Below are 7000 nucleotides of genomic sequence, written 5' to 3'. Positions count from 1 at the left end.
CCTCGCTTTCGAACTGCTGGAAAAGAAAATGTTCCATTCCATGGAAAATTTGAACATATGCACCTATGCGCCAATGGTGTAGTGGTATCATACAAGATTCCCATTCTTGTGACCTGGGTTCAATTCCCAGTTGGCGCAATTTGAGAAGGTAGTATTTGCTTTTTTTTCATTCCAATGATTAAGATTTTGCTGTTGTTAAATTGCGTTAGCGGCCTACAGTATGACCCCTGAGTGGTAGGTATCTTGAGGTGTGGTAGTGTGGCCTACAGTATGACCCCTGTGTGGCAGGTATCTTGAGGTGTGGTAGTGTGGCCTACAGTATGACCCCTGAGTGGCAGGTATTTTGAGGTGTGGTGGTGTGGCCGAGCGATCTAAGGCGCTGGATTTAGGCTCCAGTCTTTTGGAGGCATGGGTTTGAATCCCATCACTGCCAAAGGAAGATTTTTTCACCCCTGCCCACTTTTTCCCAAGAAACAAGAGAACGAGGTGTGACTCTAGAGACGAAGGATGATCTGCCACTGCGTGTGTCTTGATACACCTATTCTAAGGAAGTCAGCTGAAGCATTTGAACTGCTATTAATTATTTCATTTTTTCTTACAAATACATCAAGATGATAGTTGTTGTTGTTGTTGTTGTTGTTGTTGAATTGCACTAGCAGTGAATAGTATGGAACCTGGGGGTCTGGGGGTTTGAGAGCATTTGGGTTGTGATAGTGTGGCTGAGCAATCTAATAATGAATGAAGTCTCGAGAGGCGTGGGTTGAAATCTCTCTACTGCTATCTTGCTTTTAACTCTCCCCTCGCTCTTTCGAACTGCTGGAAAAGAAAATGTTCCATTCCATGGAAAATTTGAACATATGCAACTATGCGCCAATGGTGTAGTGGTATCATACAAGATTCCCATTCTTGTGACCTGGGTTCAATTCCCAGTTGGCGCAATTTGAGAAGGTAGTATTTGCTTTTTTTTCATTCCAATGATTAAGATTTTGCTGTTGTTAAATTGCGTTAGCGGCCTACAGTATGACAGGTATCTTGAGGTGTGGTAGTGTGGCCTACAGTAGTGGCAGGTATCTTGAGGTGTGGTAGTGTGGCCTACAGTATGACCCCTGAGTGGCAGGTATCTTGAGGTGTGGTAGTGTGGCCGAGCGGTCTAAGGCGCTGGATTTAGGCTCCAGTCTCTCTGGAGGCATGGGTTTGAATCCCATCACTGCCATAGGAAGATTTTTTCACCCCTGCCCCCTTTTTCCCAAGAAACAAGAGAACGAGGTGTGACTCTAGAGACGAAGGATGATCTGCCACTGCGTGTGTCTTGATACACCTATTCTAAGGAAGTCAGCTGAAGCATTTGAACTGCTATTAATTATTTCATTTTTTCTTACAAATACATCAAGATGATAGTAGTTGTTGTTGTTGTTGTTGTTGTTGAATTGCACTAGCAGTGAATAGTATGGAACCTGGGGGTCTGGGGGTTTGAGCATTTGGGTTGTGATAGTGTGGCTGAGCAATCTAATAATGAATGAAGTCTCGAGAGGCGTGGGTTGAAATCTCTCTACTGCTATCTTGCTTTTAACTCTCCCCTCGCTCTTTCGAACTGCTGGAAAAGAAAATGTTCCATTCCATGGAAAATTTGAACATATGCAACTATGCGCCAATGGTGTAGTGGTATCATACAAGATTCCCATTCTTGTGACCTGGGTTCAATTCCCAGTTGGCGCAATTTGAGAAGGTAGTATTTGCTTTTTTTTCATTCCAATGATTAAGATTTTGCTGTTGTTAAATTGCGTTAGCGGCCTACAGTATGACCCCTGAGTGGCAGGTATCTTGAGGTGTGGTAGTGTGGCCTACAGTATGACCCCTGTGTGGCAGGTATCTTGAGGTGTGGTAGTGTGGCCTACAGTATGACCCCTGAGTGGCAGGTATTTTGAGGTGTGGTGGTGTGGCCGAGCGTCTAAGGCGCTGGATTTAGGCTCCAGTCTCTCTGGAGGCATGGGTTTGAATCCCATCACTGCCATAGGAAGTTTTTTTCACCCCTGCCCCCTTTTTCCCAAGAAACAAGAGAACGAGGTGTGACTCTAGAGACGAAGGATGATCTGCCACTGCGTGTGTCTTGATACACCTATTCTAAGGAAGTCAGCTGAAGCATTTGAACTGCTATTAATTATTTCATTTTTTCTTACAAATACATCAAGATGATAGTAGTTGTTGTTGTTGTTGTTGTTGTTGTTGTTGTTGTTGAATTGCACTAGCAGTGAATAGTATGGAACCTGGGGGTCTGGGGGTTTGAGCATTTGGGTTGTGATAGTGTGGCTGAGCAATCTAATAATGAATGAAGTCTCGAGAGGCGTGGGTTGAAATCTCTCTACTGCTATCTTGCTTTTAACTCTCCCCTCGCTCTTTCGAACTGCTGGAAAAGAAAATGTTCCATTCCATGGAAAATTTGAACATATGCAACTATGCGCCAATGGTGTAGTGGTATCATACAAGATTCCCATTCTTGTGACCTGGGTTCAATTCCCAGTTGGCGCAATTTGAGAAGGTAGTATTTGCTTTTTTTTCATTCCAATGATTAAGATTTTGCTGTTGTTAAATTGCGTTAGCGGCCTACAGTATGACCCCTGAGTGGCAGGTATCTTGAGGTGTCTTAGTGTGGCCTGGCAGTAGTATGACCCCTGAGTGGCAGGTATCTTGAGGTGTGGTAGTGTGGCCTACAGTATGACCCCTGAGTGGCAGGTATCTTGAGGTGTGGTAGTGTGGCCGAGCGGTCTAAGGCGCTGGATTTAGGCTCCAGTCTTTTGGAGGCATGGGTTTGAATCCCATCACTGCCAAAGGAAGTTTTTTTCACCCCTGCCCCCTTTTTCCCAAGAAACAAGAGAACGAGGTGTGACTCTAGAGACGAAGGATGATCTGCCACTGCGTGTGTCTTGATACACCTATTCTAAGGAAGTCAGCTGAAGCATTTGAACTGCTATTAATTATTTCATTTTTTCTTACAAATACATCAAGATGATAGTAGTTGTTGTTGTTGTTGTTGTTGTTGAATTGCACTAGCAGTGAATAGTATGGAACCTGGGGGTCTGGGGGTTTGAGCATTTGGGTTGTGATAGTGTGGCTGAGCAATCTAATAATGAATGAAGTCTCGAGAGGCGTGGGTTGAAATCTCTCTACTGCTATCTTGCTTTTAACTCTCCCCTCGCTCTTTCGAACTGCTGGAAAAGAAAATGTTCCATTCCATGGAAAATTTGAACATATGCAACTATGCGCCAATGGTGTAGTGGTATCATACAAGATTCCCATTCTTGTGACCTGGGTTCAATTCCCAGTTGGCGCAATTTGAGAAGGTAGTATTTGCTTTTTTTTCATTCCAATGATTAAGATTTTGCTGTTGTTAAATTGCGTTAGCGGCCTACAGTATGACCCCTGAGTGGCAGGTATCTTGAGGTGTGGTAGTGTGGCCTACAGTATGACCCCTGAGTGGCAGGTATCTTGAGGTGTGGTAGTGTGGCCTACAGTATGACCCCTGAGTGGCAGGTGTCTTGAGGTGTGGTAGTGTGGCCGAGCGGTCTAAGGCGCTGGATTTAGGCTCCAGTCTCTCTGGAGGCATGGGTTTGAATCCCATCACTGCCATAGGAAGTTTTTTTCACCCCTGCCCCCTTTTTCCCAAGAAACAAGAGAACGAGGTGTGACTCTAGAGACGAAGGATGATCTGCCACTGCGTGTGTCTTGATACACCTATTCTAAGGAAGTCAGCTGAAGCATTTGAACTGCTATTAATTATTTCATTTTTTCTTACAAATACATCAAGATGATAGTAGTTGTTGTTGTTGTTGTTGTTGTTGAATTGCACTAGCAGTGAATAGTATGGAACCTGGGGGTCTGGGGGTTTGAGCATTTGGGTTGTGATAGTGTGGCTGAGCAATCTAATAATGAATGAAGTCTCGAGAGGCGTGGGTTGAAATCTCTCTACTGCTATCTTGCTTTTAACTCTCCCCTCGCTCTTTCGAACTGCTGGAAAAGAAAATGTTCCATTCCATGGAAAATTTGAACATATGCAACTATGCGCCAATGGTGTAGTGGTATCATACAAGATTCCCATTCTTGTGACCTGGGTTCAATTCCCAGTTGGCGCAATTTGAGAAGGTAGTATTTGCTTTTTTTTCATTCCAATGATTAAGATTTTGCTGTTGTTAAATTGCGTTAGCGGCCTACAGTATGACCCCTGAGTGGCAGGTATCTTGAGGTGTGGTAGTGTGGCCTACAGTATGACCCCTGAGTGGCAGGTGTCTTGAGGTGTGGTAGTGTGGCCGAGCGGTCTAAGGCGCTGGATTTAGGCTCCAGTCTCTCTGGAGGCATGGGTTTGAATCCCATCACTGCCATAGGAAGTTTTTTTCACCCCTGCCCCCTTTTTCCCAAGAAACAAGAGAACGAGGTGTGACTCTAGAGACGAAGGATGATCTGCCACTGCGTGTGTCTTGATACACCTATTCTAAGGAAGTCAGCTGAAGCATTTGAACTGCTATTAATTATTTCATTTTTTCTTACAAATACATCAAGATGATAGTAGTTGTTGTTGTTGTTGTTGTTGTTGAATTGCACTAGCAGTGAATAGTATGGAACCTGGGGGTCTGGGGGTTTGAGCATTTGGGTTGTGATAGTGTGGCTGAGCAATCTAATAATGAATGAAGTCTCGAGAGGCGTGGGTTGAAATCTCTCTACTGCTATCTTGCTTTTAACTCTCCCCTCGCTCTTTCGAACTGCTGGAAAAGAAAATGTTCCATTCCATGGAAAATTTGAACATATGCAACTATGCGCCAATGGTGTAGTGGTATCATACAAGATTCCCATTCTTGTGACCTGGGTTCAATTCCCAGTTGGCGCAATTTGAGAAGGTAGTATTTGCTTTTTTTTCATTCCAATGATTAAGATTTTGCTGTTGTTAAATTGCGTTAGCGGCCTACAGTATGACCCCTGAGTGGCAGGTATCTTGAGGTGTGGTAGTGTGGCCTACAGTATGACCCCTGAGTGGCAGGTATCTTGAGGTGTGGTAGTGTGGCCGAGCGGTCTAAGGCGCTGGATTTAGGCTCCAGTCTCTCTGGAGGCATGGGTTTGAATCCCATCACTGCCATAGGAAGTTTTTTTCACCCCTGCCCCCTTTTTCCCAAGAAACAAGAGAACGAGGTGTGACTCTAGAGACGAAGGATGATCTGCCACTGCGTGTGTCTTGATACACCTATTCTAAGGAAGTCAGCTGAAGCATTTGAACTGCTATTAATTATTTCATTTTTTCTTACAAATACATCAAGATGATAGTAGTTGTTGTTGTTGTTGTTGTTGTTGTTGAATTGCACTAGCAGTGAATAGTATGGAACCTGGGGGTCTGGGGGTTTGAGCATTTGGGTTGTGATAGTGTGGCTGAGCAATCTAATAATGAATGAAGTCTCGAGAGGCGTGGGTTGAAATCTCTCTACTGCTATCTTGCTTTTAACTCTCCCCTCGCTCTTTCGAACTGCTGGAAAAGAAAATGTTCCATTCCATGGAAAATTTGAACATATGCAACTATGCGCCAATGGTGTAGTGGTATCATACAAGATTCCCATTCTTGTGACCTGGGTTCAATTCCCAGTTGGCGCAATTTGAGAAGGTAGTATTTGCTTTTTTTTCATTCCAATGATTAAGATTTTGCTGTTGTTAAATTGCGTTAGCGGCCTACAGTATGACCCCTGAGTGGCAGGTATCTTGAGGTGTGGTAGTGTGGCCTACAGTATGACCCCTGAGTGGCAGGTATCTTGAGGTGTGGTAGTGTGGCCGAGCGGTCTAAGGCGCTGGATTTAGGCTCCAGTCTCTCTGGAGGCATGGGTTTGAATCCCATCACTGCCAAAGGAAGTTTTTTTCACCCCTGCCCCCTTTTTCCCAAGAAACAAGAGAACGAGGTGTGACTCTAGAGACGAAGGATGATCTGCCACTGCGTGTGTCTTGATACACCTATTCTAAGGAAGTCAGCTGAAGCATTTGAACTGCTATTAATTATTTCATTTTTTCTTACAAATACATCAAGATGATATAGTAGTTGTTGTTGTTGTTGTTGTTGTTGAATTGCACTAGCAGTGAATAGTATGGAACCTGGGGGTCTGGGGGTTTGAGCATTTGGGTTGTGATAGTGTGGCTGAGCAATCTAATAATGAATGAAGTCTCGAGAGGCGTGGGTTGAAATCTCTCTACTGCTATCTTGCTTTTAACTCTCCCCTCGCTCTTTCGAACTGCTGGAAAAGAAAATGTTCCATTCCATGGAAAATTTGAACATATGCAACTATGCGCCAATGGTGTAGTGGTATCATACAAGATTCCCATTCTTGTGACCTGGGTTCAATTCCCAGTTGGCGCAATTTGAGAAGGTAGTATTTGCTTTTTTTTCATTCCAATGATTAAGATTTTGCTGTTGTTAAATTGCGTTAGCGGCCTACAGTATGACCCCTGAGTGGCAGGTATCTTGAGGTGTGGTAGTGTGGCCTACAGTATGACCCCTTGAGGTGTGGTAGTGTGGCCTACAGTATGACCCCTGAGTGGCAGGTATCTTGAGGTGTGGTAGTGTGGCCGAGCAGTCTAAGGCGCTGGATTTAGGCTCCAGTCTTTCTGGAGGCATGGGTTTGAATCCCATCACTGCCATAGGAAGATTTCTTCACCCCTGCCCCCTTTTTCCCAAGAAACAAGAGAACGAGGTGTGACTCTAGAGACGAAGGATGATCTGCCACTGCGTGTGTCTTGATACACCTATTCTAAGGAAGTCAGCTGAAGCATTTGAACTGCTATTAATTATTTCATTTTTTCTTACAAATACATCAAGATGATAGTAGTAGTTGTTGTTGTTGTTGTTGTTGTTGTTGAATTGCACTAGCAGTGAATAGTATGGAACCTGGGGGTCTGGGGGTTTGAGCATTTGGGTTGTGATAGTGTGGCTGAGCAATCTAATAATGAATGAAGTCTCGAGAGGCGTGGGTTGAAATCT

At 44.2% G+C, this 7000-nt stretch overlaps 17 non-coding genes across 17 annotated transcripts; all 17 read left to right on the top strand.

Moving 5' to 3' along the window:
• Nucleotides 1-67: 67 nt before the first annotated feature.
• trnag-ccc lies at nt 68-138 on the top strand. The gene has a single exon. It is a non-coding gene; the product is annotated as a tRNA-Gly (tRNA).
• Nucleotides 139-867: 729 nt separating this feature from the next.
• On the top strand, nt 868-938 carry trnag-ccc. Its single transcript has one exon. It is a non-coding gene; the product is annotated as a tRNA-Gly (tRNA).
• A 193-nt stretch (nt 939-1131) lies between these two features.
• On the top strand, nt 1132-1213 carry trnal-uag. The gene has a single exon. It is a non-coding gene; the product is annotated as a tRNA-Leu (tRNA).
• Nucleotides 1214-1645: 432 nt separating this feature from the next.
• trnag-ccc lies at nt 1646-1716 on the top strand. The gene has a single exon. It is a non-coding gene; the product is annotated as a tRNA-Gly (tRNA).
• Nucleotides 1717-1930: 214 nt separating this feature from the next.
• On the top strand, nt 1931-2011 carry trnal-uag. The gene has a single exon. It is a non-coding gene; the product is annotated as a tRNA-Leu (tRNA).
• Nucleotides 2012-2455: 444 nt separating this feature from the next.
• trnag-ccc lies at nt 2456-2526 on the top strand. Its single transcript has one exon. It is a non-coding gene; the product is annotated as a tRNA-Gly (tRNA).
• Nucleotides 2527-2744: 218 nt separating this feature from the next.
• Nucleotides 2745-2825, top strand: trnal-uag. The gene has a single exon. It is a non-coding gene; the product is annotated as a tRNA-Leu (tRNA).
• A 432-nt stretch (nt 2826-3257) lies between these two features.
• Nucleotides 3258-3328, top strand: trnag-ccc. Its single transcript has one exon. It is a non-coding gene; the product is annotated as a tRNA-Gly (tRNA).
• A 214-nt stretch (nt 3329-3542) lies between these two features.
• trnal-uag lies at nt 3543-3624 on the top strand. Its single transcript has one exon. It is a non-coding gene; the product is annotated as a tRNA-Leu (tRNA).
• A 432-nt stretch (nt 3625-4056) lies between these two features.
• On the top strand, nt 4057-4127 carry trnag-ccc. The gene has a single exon. It is a non-coding gene; the product is annotated as a tRNA-Gly (tRNA).
• A 164-nt stretch (nt 4128-4291) lies between these two features.
• Nucleotides 4292-4373, top strand: trnal-uag. The gene has a single exon. It is a non-coding gene; the product is annotated as a tRNA-Leu (tRNA).
• A 432-nt stretch (nt 4374-4805) lies between these two features.
• trnag-ccc lies at nt 4806-4876 on the top strand. Its single transcript has one exon. It is a non-coding gene; the product is annotated as a tRNA-Gly (tRNA).
• A 164-nt stretch (nt 4877-5040) lies between these two features.
• Nucleotides 5041-5122, top strand: trnal-uag. The gene has a single exon. It is a non-coding gene; the product is annotated as a tRNA-Leu (tRNA).
• Nucleotides 5123-5557: 435 nt separating this feature from the next.
• Nucleotides 5558-5628, top strand: trnag-ccc. Its single transcript has one exon. It is a non-coding gene; the product is annotated as a tRNA-Gly (tRNA).
• A 164-nt stretch (nt 5629-5792) lies between these two features.
• Nucleotides 5793-5874, top strand: trnal-uag. The gene has a single exon. It is a non-coding gene; the product is annotated as a tRNA-Leu (tRNA).
• Nucleotides 5875-6308: 434 nt separating this feature from the next.
• trnag-ccc lies at nt 6309-6379 on the top strand. Its single transcript has one exon. It is a non-coding gene; the product is annotated as a tRNA-Gly (tRNA).
• A 199-nt stretch (nt 6380-6578) lies between these two features.
• trnal-uag lies at nt 6579-6660 on the top strand. The gene has a single exon. It is a non-coding gene; the product is annotated as a tRNA-Leu (tRNA).
• The last annotated feature ends 340 nt before the right edge of the window (nt 6661-7000 follow it).

This window comes from Polyodon spathula, unplaced genomic scaffold, assembly GCF_017654505.1.
Source record: "Polyodon spathula isolate WHYD16114869_AA unplaced genomic scaffold, ASM1765450v1 scaffolds_3101, whole genome shotgun sequence".
Lineage (NCBI taxonomy): Eukaryota > Metazoa > Chordata > Actinopteri > Acipenseriformes > Polyodontidae > Polyodon > Polyodon spathula.
This window is presented reverse-complemented; position numbering and strand designations above follow the sequence as displayed.